Source organism: Hemitrygon akajei, chromosome 8, assembly GCF_048418815.1.
Source record: "Hemitrygon akajei chromosome 8, sHemAka1.3, whole genome shotgun sequence".
Taxonomy (NCBI): domain Eukaryota; kingdom Metazoa; phylum Chordata; class Chondrichthyes; order Myliobatiformes; family Dasyatidae; genus Hemitrygon; species Hemitrygon akajei.
The window spans coordinates 78633727-78649809 of NC_133131.1; positions in this window are offsets into that span (position 1 = coordinate 78633727).

Below are 16083 nucleotides of genomic sequence, written 5' to 3' on the forward strand. Positions count from 1 at the left end.
AATGAAAATGATGTAAAATTTATACAGGAGGTCTTTTTGAATTTGGCTAACGCACATGATAAAATATTAATAGGTGGAGATTTTAATTTTTGTCTAGATCCAGTTTTAGATAGATCAACAAAGGCTATTACAAAATTAAAAGTAGTAAAATTAACTCTATCATTGATGAAAGACTTAAATTTGATTGATATATGGAGAAGAATCAATCCACAAGAAAGAGATTATTCATTTTATTCAAATAGACATAAAACATACTCAAGGATAGATTTTTTCCTATTATCAATGAATACTCAAGATAGAGTGAAAAATGTGGAATATAAAGCAAGAATATTGTCTGATCACTCTCCTTTAATAATGACAATGATAATGATAGATAAAGAGGAATCAACTGATAGATGGAGATTTAACTCAATTCTACTAAAACGTCAAGATTTTTGTGATTTTATGAAAAAGCAGATTCAGTTCTTTTTAGATACAAATTTACATTCAGTTGATGATAAATTTATATTGTGGGAAGCAATGAAGGCATATTTGAGAGGTCAGATAATAAGTTATACTTCTAAAATTAAGAAGGAATATATGATAGAAATAGATCAATTGGAAAAAGAGATTATAAAATTAGAAAAAGAATCTCAAAGAAATATGACAGAAGAAAAACGAAGACAACTTATTAATAAGAAGTTAAAATATAATACACTCCAGACATATCGAACAGAAAAAGCAATTATGAGAACTAAACAGAGATATTATGAACTAGGTGAAAGATCACATAAGGTCCTTGCATGGCAGTTAAAAACAGATCAGATTTCTAAAACAATAAATGCAATCCGAACAAAAGTGAATAAAATTACTTATAAGCCTCTAGAAATTAATGAGGCTTTTAAGAATTTTTATTCTGAGTTGTATAAATCAGAATCAAAAAATGATGATGTTAAGATAGAAAGATTTTTATCACAAATAACTCTTCCAAAATTAAATATGGAAGAACAGAAGGGATTAGGTATGCCTTTTACATTGAAGGAGGTTGAAGAAGCTCTGGGATCACTTCAAAGTGATAAATCTCCAGGAGAAGATGGTTTTCCGCCTGAATTTTATAAAAAGTTTAAAGATTTATTAATTTCTCCCTTTATGGAGTTAATACATCAAGCGGAAAGAACGCATAGACTTCCAGAATCTTTTTCAACAGCTATTTTAATAGTATTGCCAAAAAAAGATAGAGACCTTTTAAAACCAGCATCATATAGACCTATTTCTTTATTAAATACTGATTATAAAATAATAGCAAAAATCTTATCTAATAGATTATCTAAATGCTTACCAAAATTAGTGCATATGGATCAAACAGGATTTATCAAAAATAGACAATCGGCAGATAATGTAACCCGGTTAATTAGTATAATCCATTTAGCGCAAAAGAGGGAGGAAACAAGTGTGGCAGTTGCTTTAGATGCAGAAAAAGCATTTGATAGATTGGAATGGGATTTTTTATTTAAGGTATTGGAAAAATATGGATTAGGAACATCATTTATAAAATGGATTAAAACCTTAAATACTAATCCCAAAGCTAAAGTAGTGACAAATGGTCAAATTTCGACACCATTTCAGTTAACAAGATCAACTAGGCAAGGTTGTCCATTATCACCTGCTTTGTTTGTGTTGGCAATAGAGCCATTAGCTGAATTAATTAGAATGGACCCAGATATTAAGGGTTTCAGAGTTAATCAGGAAAAATACAAGATTAATTTATTTGCTGATGATGTTCTACTTTATTTAACAGATCCATTACATTCATTATGTAAATTATCTTATAGATTAGAAGAATATGGGAAAATATCAGGTTATAAAGTAAATTGGGATAAAAGCGAAATTTTACCTCTTACTAATGGAGACTATAGTCAATGTCGATTGATAACTCAATTTAGATGGCCGGCAAATGGTATAAAATATTTAGGTATAAGAGTTGATAATGACATAAAAAACTTATACAAATTAAATTATTCACCACTTTTGAAAAAAATTCAGGAAGATCTTGATAAATGGATGGCATTACCAATAACATTAGTAGGTAGAGTAAATACTATAAAAATGAATATATTCCCTAGACTACAATATTTATTTCAATCATTACCAATACAATTACCCCAGAAGTTTTTTTCAAGAGTTAAACAAATATGTGAGGAAGTTTCTTTGGAAAGGTAAGATGTCAAGAATATCGTTGGAAAAATTGACATGGAAATTTGATCTAGGAGGGTTACAACTTCCAAATTTTAAGAATTATTATAAAGCAAATCAACTTAGATTTATTGCATCTTTTTTTGAGAAAGATAAACTGGCATGGATTAGAATAGAACTAGATAAAATAGGAGAAAACGTACCAGAAGATTTTATATATAAATGGGAATCTAAATGGATACGGGAAAAGAAAGAATCTCCTATATTAAAACATTTGATTGATTTATGGAATAAGATAAATGTTGATGATGAGACAAAAAAATCTTTATTAGCAAAGAGATCTTTAATTCAAAATAGACTTATTCCTTTTACAATGGACAATCAACTTTTATATAATTGGTTTCAAAAAGGGATTAGATACATAGGAGACTGTTTTGAAGGAGGTATATTAATGTCATTTGATCAATTAAAGAATAAATATAAAGTATCAAATAACACTTTATTTTGTTATTTTCAACTAAGGGCTTATATAAGAGAAAAACTAGGTCAAACAATGTTATTGCCGAAATCTAATGAAATAGAAATTTTAATTCAAAAAGGAAATATTAAAAAATTTATATCTTGTATGTATAATTTGATTCAAAAACAGGCAATTAAACAAGGAGTCCATAAGTCAAGACAAAAATGGGAAAGTGATTTGAATATTAAAATTGAAGAAACAAATTGGTCAAGACTATGTCTTGATAGTATGACAAATACAATAAATATTCAGTTAAGATTAGTGCAATATAACTTTCTACATCAATTATATATTACACCACAAAAAATAAATAAATTAAATCCAAGTTTATCTGATCAGTGTTTCCGATGTAACTAAGAAACTGGTACTTTTTTACATTCTACATGGTCTTGTTCTAAAATTCAACCTTTTTGGACAAATTTAAGACTTTTACTGGAACAAATTACGGGAATACAACTTCCTCATAATCCAATATTACTTTTACTAGGTGATATTGAAGGGATAAAACCGAAACTCAAACTAAATAAATATCAGAAAGAATTCATAAAAATTGCACTGGCAGTAGCCAAAAAGGCTATTGCAGTTACTTGGAAATCGGATACATATTTAAGTATAGATTGTTGGAAGAAAGAAATCTGTGGCTGTATTCCATTAGAAAAAATTACTTATAATTTAAGAGATAAATATGAAACATTTTTGAAAATTTGGTGCCCTTATTTACAAAAGACAGGACTAAATATATAGGTGTTCTGAAGATGAAACAATTGGTTACTTGGGGAAATAAATAAATATATATACTAAAGTTATTAAGAACTCCATGGACCATGTGGAGATCTTCCAACAACCAGGCACTCTTTCTTTTTTTTTCTTTCTTACTTTCTCTTTTTTTAATAGGGAAGTTAGGGGGGAAGGGTTAAGGGGAGGGGGGAAGGGATATATACATTTTTCCCCCACACTTGTAATTACTTAAAAACGCAATTAAATAAAATTTAAAAAAAGATTGTGAAAGCTGTAGATCATTAAGTCAATTAAAAAAAATAATTGCTTAAAGGGAAATTTCCTCCTGCCGATTGCAGTGAGAGTAATTCAAAAGAGGCACATTTAGAAGTATTGTACAGGTATACGTCATTTAACTTCCCTGATATGTTCCGCGGAATCTGATGTTATGTGATTTGGATGTTGTGCAAACACCGTATTCGCGAACCTATATCGAGTATCGCTGTACTGTACTGTAATGTACCCGTATTGATTAAATAACCAAGTACTTACACTAAAACTGCATACTGTACACTATAATACATACATACACTATAACTTTTTTATTTTTAAAGTTTTATTTTTATTAAACATTTTAACTTTTTTCACTTTTTGAACTTTTATGTAAACACTTTTATCCTTTAACAGCTTCGAGGATTTTTTCTTTGCTTTTCAGGATGGTCGTGATTGTAGAGTGCGACATGCCTAAGTCCCGAGCGATAACATTCACTGTTTTTCCACCTTCACATTGTTTAATAACCTTTTGTTTCACTTCCAAATCAATACTTTTCCTTTGCATCTTGCTGCTGCTATCACTAGGAATGGTTTTGCTGCGTTTGGAAGCCATGACACACTTTACGCTTATACTTTTGAAAGAAAATTAAACAAAGAGCTACTACACTTAAGAGACGCGCGACACAGGAGATTGGTTACGTCGGCTATGTTGGTTACGTCACTACATCACGTTCTTCGATCGGGACCACGGATATATATGTGAATGGACGTTGTCTGAATGGACATTAAGCGGCGCACACCTGTACGTAGCCCACAAAGCATCATTGTGGTTCACCAGCACCATCATGTTGGAAGATGACCAAGTGTTTGAAGTGGTACAGTTCTATTGCTCCTGGATTAAGTGTGACAAAGTCCTGGATATCATCGGAAATCACTGCATAATATTTAATCGAGTCTGATCATCCTATTGAATTACAAAACATTGATAATCAGAGCAACACACACAAAATGGTGGAGAAACAGAAAGCCAGGCAGCATTTATGGAGACAATTAAGCAGGTGAAGTTTTGGTCTGAAACCCTTCACGAGGACTGAAAAGGAAGGGGACAGAACCAGAATCCCATCTGCAGAAACATTTCTGTCTCCACTGATAATTGGAGGTCACTAACTATTATTTGGACTTGATTTCCACAAAAAATTTAACGAGGTTGATGGAAGTATCCCGGAGCACCACTGTTTTAAACATTTATCGGTGGGGGCAAGAGGTACCAGAAAGATTTTCATTGTTTTAAAAATTAACCTTGCTAAATTGTTTAACTTTCTGGGTCATAAGTCTAATTCAGGCACTGAGTCACATTGGTTGCTGACAAGCATTTGAATGATCTGACCATTAGAGTTGAAAGTGCGGGCAAAATGGGAACATCCCTATTAAGATGAAGTGAGAAATTCTATTTTCATTCAGTCGAGTAATGTTATGGTCCTCACATAGGGGAATCTCCAAACCTCTCAAAACCATGTAAGAATATAATTTTATAGCAAGTGTGCAGATCCCTGTCAGAAAATTTACAGGGTGCTTACTTAATTTTAAAGGCTAACATTATATTTGGCATCACAAGGTAGCATCTCAAATTACTTTATCTAGACTTGATATTATTAGGGATAAAGTTTTACATGTGTAACCCTCTCATCATAGGCTCATGATGAGTTAGCTGTTACTGTGAATACAAGCTAACAGCAATATAAATCTACAATGTATGGGGAATAACAGTGAAAGGGTCATTACCAGTAGATACATGGGTCTAAGATGGATATGATTTGGGTAAGCACAAAAAACATAAATTTTGGATTTTCTTCTGAGGGAAAAATAAAATTATTACCTGTATGAATACTGAGATACCCATGCAAATTCATTGTTCACCAGGAAACAATTGTAATGGCCTGGTTAACATTTCTGCTGCTATGCTTTAGGTATTTCATTTTAGCAGTTTTCTGCAAAAGTAGTGTGTCCTGCTGGTAGAACGTTTTGGTTTTGGCTAAAGGTAAGAAGTCACGTTGTTCAACTTGGGAATGTAGTGTCAGCCAATCAGGATGGTAGGATCTGGAGGAAGTTCTCGAGAGAATGGGGTAAAGAGAGTTTTGTGATGGACAGTAGTCCAGTTTGTTGGGAGCTGCAGAACTGGACAAGGGAAAATGCTGCAGAATACTTTTGGAAGGAAAGTCTCTTTTGCAAGAAGTGCTTTGTGGAGATGGATGGCTCCAAGCAGGAAGGGCAATATGAGAGAGGGAGGGAGGGAGGGAGAGAGGGAGAGAGAGAGAGAGAATTTGTGCGAGATGATCTTCAAGGGAGTTCGAAAATTTGGCGGCTGTTTTCACACAGACAGTGGGACAAGCACATGAGTAAGGGATACATCCCTGAATACCCACTTTTGGAAAAGACGAGCTCCAATAGTTATATGCACATTGGACTGGTTTAACTGTGATGGGCTCTTTTCTTTTCGTTTCTTTTTTCTAATAACTGATAAAGCTGAAATTGGTAAATATATTTTCTTTATACAGTAATTTTATGCGGTGTACAATCTGTTATTTCTTGCCGACCAATAATTGAGTATGGGCTGAATTCACACGGCATTCGCTACAATCATGGCTTCTTTAATTGGAACATCACGATTGTCCGGTTTGGTTGAACCCCGAATCCTACCAGCCCTAGACGTATATTGTTTATGAAAGGTGGCCTTCTCCCCGCTGGGTCACGTGGCTGTTAGCAGAGGAAGCTAACAAGCCAGGTTTGCATACAAGCACAGTGAGGAGGTTACATTTTATGGAGGCTTTGTCTGGAGATTTTGGATGCTGTTTTAAGATTGAGTAAGTGGTTTATGTATTTAACCCTGTATTTAAACTAGTGTCGGGGAAAGTGATTAAGCACTTCATTACGGATGCCACAGGGATTAAGGCTTGGTGTGATTCAAAGGGATTTCACAAATAACGCTTGTGTTCTGAGCAGGGCGGATATCCAAAACCCTGATGAACTGCTAATATGAATGCTGAGTTCTGTAAAAGTTTTGGGGAAAGTTATGCTGATTGAACGGTGTTTCGACCAATCAACTGGTAAGGATGTCATGTTAGTTCAGATTAGCAGTGATGTGACTGAAGTTGCACTGCCCATGGTGTTAGGAGAGCCTGGAGAGCTAAGACCACGGGCAGTCCATATTTTTAGAGAAGGGGAAAGATGAAGACTTTAAAGACAAGTTGTTCTCGTTTCTGCAAAGTGAGGGAAGGGAGTTGTCTGATGTGAAAGGTTTAAAGGGTCCTTCATTAGTTGATTTAAATTCTGAGCTGGTTTTGGTTATTACATCACTAGTTGATAAATGCCAAAGTGTACCTGTGGAGAACTAAAGTTACTGTAGGCTGGGAGTGTTCTCTGGGGTCAAGCCCGCACCCGATGGGGAGGAGGAACGTGAGGCTTGGCTGAGCAGACATCTCAGTTACTGGGTGAATGGCAGTGTTCAGATAATATGAAAAAAAACTGAGACTGGTAGAGAGTTAAAGGGTCCAGCAGCTGATATAGTGAGGTTCCTGAAGGCAGAAAATCCATTAGCCACATCAGCTAATTAGTTGCAAGCTCTGAAAAAAATGCTTTGGCATTGCTGAAGGATGAAATTTAAGCACACACTCCCGGAGGAAGCAGAGAAGCTGTCTGCCTATGTTTTCAGGTTGGAGAAGCTGCTGCACATTTTGTGCCACAAGGGGTCATTCAACTGTCTGAAAGAAATTGCTTGAGGATGGAGCAAGATGTGAAGGGCGCACTGTCACGTGATGTGATTGCTCTACATACTACAATGACCTGCAAGATGCGCCCTCCTCCATCTTTTAGCTGAGTTACTCAGAGATGTTAGAGAGGAGGAAGACATGATTGAGATGCAGAACATTTTCAAATGCTGAGTATTGTCTTCAGCGGTAGCCTGTGCTGCCAAGGTGACACAGAGATGGAGCTTTTGCGGATCGAGTTGGAAAACCTTTGAGCTGAGCTGATTTGATGGATGTCTGCTGATGTTTCAGCTAAATGTGATACATCCATTGGGAACCTGACCGACTGTAGGATTTACGACGCAGAGGACTGCTGCTGAAAAGGGTCTCTTGACTCGAGAGGTGACTGGTATTTTCTGTGCCAACTGTGGAGAAAATGGATATTTAAAGCCGGATTGTGAGGGGCAGGAAAATCTTTGAAAAGTAAATATCCGGTTAATCAAACAGAGAAGAAAACAGGCACAACTACGGAGGGACCCAGTAAAGAAATGTGCTGGTGTCCCGGAGAGGATATATTCCAATCAGTGTGTTAAGGGAAATAATAAAGAGCAAAACACTATTCCTGAAGATTTAGTGGGACCCAGCTCTGATGTATTCATATGGATTGAAGTTGTTTATGCTCGAACCATACCTGACACAGGTTCTCAAGTTACTTTGCTTTATAGATTATTTTACAACCTGTATTTGACACATTTACCATTGATGCCACTCAGTGCCCTTGAAATTCAGGGGCTTAGTATTGATGAGTACCCAGATGATGGTTGCTTGTCATTGAAACTGGAGTTTTCAGAAGTAGATGTTGGAGTAACTGAGACCATTGACACAATGCGATGGACCTTTTATTTTATTTTATTTTATTAATAACGGTCTGATAAAGCTAAAATTAGTAAATATATTTTCTTCATAATTTTATGCAGTGTACGATCTGTTATTTCTTGCCGACCAATAATTGTGCATGGGCAGTATTTACACAACATTAGCTAAAATCAAGGTTTCTTTAATTGGAACATCATGATATTCCTGTTTGGTTGAACCCCAAATCTTACCAACCCTAGACACATACTGTTTATGAAAGGTAGCCTTCTCACCGTGGAGTCACGTGGCTGTTAGCAGAGTTAGCTGATGAGCCTGGTGATTGGGGGAGAGGAGTAGGGTTACACAGTAACTTAACTCACTCCAGTACAAATGTAGATTGAAAATTGTATTATCAAGATATTTTAAACTATAACAACAAAATAAAGAAAAGAGCCCATCATATATATATATATATTAGTTTATAATATGCATGTAATTCTTGCAGCTTATTGTTGTATAATCAATCCAGTCTGCATCAGTTCATTTCCTCATGATACTGAAACAAAGAATCAATCCAAACAAAAATAATTATCCACACAACATCCAGGGAAGAAAATTGACTTTGCTCCAATATCATGTGCTAGCTGGCTAACTGAAAGCTATCTGCACATTTTCTGTGAAACCTTAGTCTGCATGAGGAATTTCTGACATCATTATCTAGCTAGAACAAAAGCTGCAGAAAAAAAGCATGAAGGAGGTGTGGGATGGGATGAAGATCATCACCGGATGCGGTGCAAAGCGGGGGGCGAACATAAGTGGAGATGTGGAGAAAGCGAACCAGCTGAACAACTTCTTCAACAGGTTCGACAGCTCAATCTCATCCTCACCGCAGAAATTCACACCAGGCTTACTTCCCTCACAGGAAAATAGCCACTCACAGGAGACCTTGCCCACGCCCAGGATTACGGCTGCACAGGTGGAAGGTCAACTGAGGAAGATCTGTACCAGCAAGGCGGCTGGACCGGATGGAGTTTCCCCACGATTACTGAGGGCCTGTGCGACTGAGCTGGGAGAACCACTACAGCGCATCTTCAACATGAGCCTGGAGCAGAGAAGAGTACCCAGACAGTGGAAAACATCCTGTATTGTCCCGGTACCGAAGAAACCACAACCAAAGGAGTTGAATGACTTCAGACCTGTTGCCTTGACGTCGCACGTGATGAAGACCATGGAGTGGCTGATAATACAGAATCTGAGGCCACAAACCAGGCATGCCCAGGATCCTCTTCAGTTTGCGTATAAGGAGAAGGTGGGAGTGGAGGATGCTATCACGTATTTGCTGCACAAATCACTCTCTCACCTAGATGGGGTCAGTTGTGCTGTGAGGATTACATTCCTTGACTTCTCTAGTGCCTTTAACACCATCCAGCCCAAGATCTTAAGGCACAAACTAACGGAGATGGGAGTAGACTCTCACATGGTGGATTGGAGAGTGGACTACTTGACAGATAGACCTCAGTATGTGCGGTTGGGAGACTGTAGGTCTGACACGGTGGTAAGCAGCACAGGGGCGCCGCAGGGAACCGTACTCTCTCCGGTCCTGTTCACCCTGTACACATCAGACTTCCAATATAACTCAGAGTCCTGCCATGTGCAAAAGTTCGCTGATGACACGGCCATAGTGGGGTGTGTCAGGAATGGACAGGAGGAGGAGTATAGGAAACTGATACAGGACTTTGTGATATGGTGCAACTCAAACTACCTGCATCTCAATATCACCAAGACCAAGGAGATGGTGGTGGACTTTAGGAGATCTAGGCCTCATATGGAGCCAGTGATCATTAATGGAGAATGTGTGGAGCAGGTTAAGACCTACAAGTATCTGGGAGTACAGTTAGTTGAGAAGCTAGACTGGACTGCCAACACAGATGCCTTGTGCAGGAAGGCACAGAGTCGACTGTACTTCCTAAGAAGGTTGGCGTCATTCAATGTCTGTAGTGAGATGCTGAAGATGTTCTATAGGTCAGTTGTGGAGAGCGCCCTCTTCTTTGTGGTGGCGTGTTGGGGAGGAAGCATTAAGAAGAGGGACGCCTCACGTCTTAATAAGCTGGTAAGGAAGGCGGGCTCTGTCGTGGGCGAAGTACTGGAGAGTTTAACATCGGTAGCTGAGCGAAGGGCGCTGAGTAGGCTACGGTCAATTATGGATAACTCTGAACATCCTCTACATAGCACCATCCAGAGACAGAGAAGCAGTTTCAGCGACAGGTTACTATCGATGCAATGCTCCTCAGACAGGATGAAGAGGTCAATACTCCCCAATGCCATTAGGCTTTACAATTCTACCGCCAGGACTTAAGAACTTTTTAAAAGCTATTATTAATGCTTTTTGAGATAGTGATTTAGATGCATATCATATTTTTTTTACTGAGTTAAGTATTGTATGTAATTAGTTTTGCTACAACAAGTGTATGGGACATTGGAAAAAAGTTGAATTTCCCCATGGGGATGAATAAAGTATCTATCTATCTATCTATTATCTGTCCTTCTGTGCAAACACGAGGAAATCTGCAGATGCTGGAAATTCAAAGAACACACACAAAATGCTGGTGGAACACAGCAGGCCAGGCAGCATCTATAGGGAGAAGCACTGTCGACGTTTTGGGTCGAGACCCTTCATCAGGACTAACTGAAAGGAAAGATAGTAAGAGATTTGAAAGTAGTGGGGGGAAGGGGGAAATGCGAAATGATAGGAGAAGACCGGAGGGGGTGGGATGAAGCTAAGAGCTGGAAAGGTGATTGGCGAAAGTGATACAGAGCTGGAGAAGGGAAAGGATCATGGGATGGGAGGCCTCGGGAGAAAGAAAGGGGGGGAAGCACCAGAGGGAGATGGAGAACAGGTAAACAACTAAATATGTCAGGGATGGGGTAAGAAGGGGAGGAGGGGCATTAACAGTTAGAGAAGTTAGAAGTTAGAAGTTAGAGAAGTCAATGTTCATGCCATCAGGTTGGAGGCTACCCAGCCGGTATATAAGGTGTTGTTCCTCCAACCTGAGTTTGGATTCATTTTGACAGTAGAGGAGGCCATGGATAGACATATCAGAATGGGAATGGGACATGGAATTAAAATGTGTGGCCATTGGGAGATCCTGCTTTCTCTGGCGGACCGAGCATAGGTGTTCAGCGAAACGGTCTCCCAGTCTGCATCGGGTTTCACCAATATATAAAAGGCCACACCGGGAGCACCGGACGCAGTATACCACACCAGCCGACTCACAGGTGAAGTGTCGCCTCACCTGGAATGACTGTCTGGGGCCCTGAATGGTGGTGAGGGAGGAAGTGTAGGGGCAGGTGTAGCACTTGTTCCGCTTACAAGAATAAGTGCCAGGAGGGAGATCGGTGGGAAGGGATGGGGGGGACGAGTGGACAAGGGAGTCGTGTAGGGAATGATCCCTGCGGAAAGCAGAAAGTTGGGGGAGGGAAAGATGTGCTTGGTAGTGGGATCCCGTTGGAGGTGGCGGAAGTTACGGAGAATTATACGTTGGACCTGAAGGCTGGTGGGGTGGTAGGTGACCCAATTTGCCTGCCTTCACTCCATAACATTTGATGCCCTGACTACTCAAGCACCGATCTACTTTCACTTTAAATATACCCAATGACTTGGCCTCCATGGCTGTCTGTGCCAATGAATTCCACAGATTCACCACCTTCTGGCTAAAGAAATTCAGAGAAACATAGGAAACCTACAGCTCAATACAGGCCCTTTGGCCCACGATGCTTTGCCGAACAAGTATTTATTTTAGAATTTACCTAGGGTTATCCATAACCCTCTATTTTTCTAAGCTCCATTTACCTATCCAGGAGTCTCTTAAAAGACCCTATTGTATCCACCTCCACCATCGCCACTGGCAGCCCATTCCATGCACTCACTACCCTCTGCTTAAAAAACTTACACCTGACATCTCCTCTGTGTCCACTTCCAACTGTGCCCTCTCGTGCCAGCCATTTCAGCCCTGGGAAAAAGCCTCTGACTATCCACACGATCAATGCCTCTCATGATCTTGTACACCTCTATCAGGTCACCTCTCATCCTCCGCACTCCAAGGAGCAAAGGCCAAGTTCACTCAACCTGTTCCCTAATCCAGGCAACATCCTTATAAATGTCCTCTGCACCCTCTTCTATAGTTTCCACATCCTCACATCCTTCCTATAGTGAGGTGACCAGAACTGAGCACAGTACTCCAAGTGGAGTCTGACCAGGGTCCAATAAACCTGCAACATTACCTCTCAGCACTTAAACTCAATCCCACGGTTGATGAAGGTTAATGTAACGTATGCCTTCTTAACCACAGAGTCAACCTGTGCAATAGCTTTGAGTGTCCTATGGACTCGGACCCCAAGATCCCTTTGATCTTCCACACTGCCAAGAGCCTTACCATTAATACTATAATCTGCCATCAAATTCCTTCTCATTTTTGTTCTAAGTAGACCTGTCTATTCTGAGGGAGTGCCCTCTGGTCCAGGACTCACCCACTATAAGAAGCATCCTCTCCACGTTCTTCTATTTCGGCCTTTCTTTATTCAATGGGTTTCAATAAGATCCCCTTCTGACTTCTAAACTCTGTTAATACAGGCTCAGAGCCATCGAATGCTCCTCATAGTTTAACACTTTCATTTCCAAAACCATTCTCATGAACCTCCTCTAGAACCTCTGCAATGCCAGCCACCTTTTCTTAGATAAGGGGCTCAAAACTGTTCACAATACTCCAAGTATTCTGCCGCCTGCGTGGGATGATGAGTCTATCGGGACTTGTGGAAACTGTGTGGTGGTTTCTTTCGAACTTATAGTCTTTTAATATCTTTGGACTATTTTTACTGTGCCGATGGTCTTTTTTTAAATCAATTATGGTATTGTCTGCACTGTTGTAACTATATGTTAACTATAACTATATGTAGCTATGTGGTTTTGTGTAGGTCTGGTAGCTTTAGTTTTTGGTTTGTTGGGAGGTAGAGTTGGTCTCTTGACTTGGTGTGTCTGGGTAGTCTTGTTTTGTCTGGTGGATTTGGAGCTCCTTTCCGGGGAATGTGCTAAGATGGTAGCGTGGTATTAATACGCAGCAGCTTCTCCGGACTCTGGATTTTGGGATTACAAAACGTTATGTGGATTTTCTGGTGTAGTCTGTTTTGTCGTGTGCTTTTGTGATATCATTCTGGAGAATGTTGTCTCATTTTTTAACTGCATTGCATTTGTGATTTCTAAATGACAATAAACTGAAACTGAACTGAACTGAAACTGAAGTGTGCCCTGACCAGTGCCTTATAAAGCCTCAGCATTACATCCTTGCTTTTATATTCCAGTCTTCTTAAAATTAATGCTAACATTCCCCTCATTATAATTAAAGATTCCCTCCAGCACCCATCCCTGGGAAATGATGAATTACATTCCACCTCGTTCAGAGATGCAAGCAGATGTTAGTCTTGAGAATATTACTAGTGAATATGAGAATTTATATTGTTTTTAAAAGAGATTTGATTTATGACATGAATTTAGTTATGCATGTTTTTTTGTAAAAGGATCACAGAGAGACAAAGTAATTAAGAGTGGGCAATGAATTGGGATAATGTATTTGAAAAATCATGGAAGATTAAAAAATATTTACTTCTCAAGAGGACCATTATGGAATACTGCTGTGCAGAATTCACAAAATTCCTTTGCTTTGTGATCTCAAGTGAGGGAAGTGACCAGTCCAGAAATTTCCTCCTTTGTCCCAAGAGCAGGTTTTTGAGAGACAGGGATCATTTTACAACTTTGCTGATTGTTTTCAATGTTACTTTTTCATCTGCTTTAGTTTGATACCATTTTGGGGTTTAAATTTGTGGCATTTAATTAATAAATACTGGATTTTACAATTTTATTTACGCATTCAACAATCAAATGTGTAATTAAACAAACTTCCTGCCTTGGTGTTTTTCTAATATATACAAAGTTCAAAGTAAATTTATGATCAAAGTGCACTTATGTCACCATATACTATCCTGAGATTAATTTTCTTGCGGGCATTCACAGCAGAACAAAGAAATACAACAGAATCACAAAAACTTACAAAAAAACTATGTGCAAGAGAAGACAAACTGTGAAAATGCTAAACAAATTGATTAATTGCCAAATAATTAATTAAAACTGAGAATATGAGTTGTAGAGTCTTTGAAAGGTAATTCACAGGTTGTAGAATCAGTTCACTGTTGAAGTGAGTGAACCTATCCACTCTGGTTCAAGAGTCTGATGTTTAAAGGGTAATAACTGTTCCTGAACATGGTGGTGTGGGACCTGTGGCTCCTGTAACCTCCTTCCCAATGGCAGCTGCAAGAAGAGAGCATGGCCTGGATAGTGGGGGTCCTCGATGATGATGCTACTTTCTGCCAGTAGCCCTCCTTGGCGGGAGAGCTTTTCCTCTGATGAATTGCGCTGCATCTACCACCTTTTGGAGGTTTTTCTGTTCTTGGATATTGGTGTTTCCATACCAGGCTCTGATGCAACAAGTCAGGAGAGTGTCCAGTGGGCATCTGTAGAAGTTTGTAAAAGTTATAGATGCTATGCCGAATCTACAGTCCCTGAAGAGGACTGGCTCATTCATGGACCTCGGGTTTCCTCCTCCTGTAGTCAATAATCAACTTTTTGGATTTGCTGACCTTGAGTGAGAGGTTGCTATTGTCAGACTATCCAACCACATTTTTAATCTCCCTCCTATATGCTGATTTGTCACCACTTTTGATTCAGCCAACAACAGTGGTGTCATCAGCAAACCAAAATATGGCGTCGGCGCTGTACTTAGTCTCACAGTCATAAGTATAATGTGAGCAGAGCAGGGGGATAAGCACACTGCCTTGTGGTACACCTGTGCTGATAGTAATTGTAGATTAAGATTCAGGATTTAAAATTGTTTTGTTATGAGTGCTGAACAGACCTGATGGAAATGGGTGAAGAGTTAACCATTCCCCCCCCCCCCCCCAGAACTATGAACTATGCTGCTACTGAGAGAGAGAGATGAAGCACAGAGGCAGGGACATCTGCTACAGATAAGAGAGAGAGAGAGAGAGACATTTGATTTATGTATTATGGCTTCTTCCTGGATTGTTTACCTTTCGCAACAAGGATGTTACTTTCCTTGTTAACATTCCTAAGGAGACAGCAGGAGTGGCCTGATTTGATGGACATGGTCATTTTGAGTTGATGGATGGCTGATACCCCGTCAGTGGGGATAAAAGACAGGTATGGGGAGACAACCCTCAGACACACCAGTGGACACTGACAGAGTGTTGTGCACCCACAGGAAGGTGGGGGCTTCAAGGACCGAATCAGGAGATCGGTCAATAAAGCTCTCAGTGTGACGGCAGGGCCGGTGGGGACTTGTGTGTGTGTCCACTCATGCCAGAGTGACGAGTCCACCACAGAAGAATGGTCTGGCTGAGGACGGAGGGGTCATAACCAAATGACCACAATGGTACGACGAGATCAGAAAGCAACAGAAGGTTTGCTGGCTGCAGCTGCTCAATCTCTTGCTCGCGCTCTCTCTCTCTTCAACAAGTTACAATACAACAACCGCAACTACCTCAGCACACATGAACTGAACTGAACTCTATATTCTCTTATGACAATTCAGTTACCCCTAGACATTGATAGAGCTTGTTTATTATTGTTGATTATTATTCCTACACTTCTATGTTTATATTTGCTAATCTGTTTTATATGTATATTTGTATTATTGATACTGTTTTGCTTATTTTACTAATAAACACCTTTAGTTT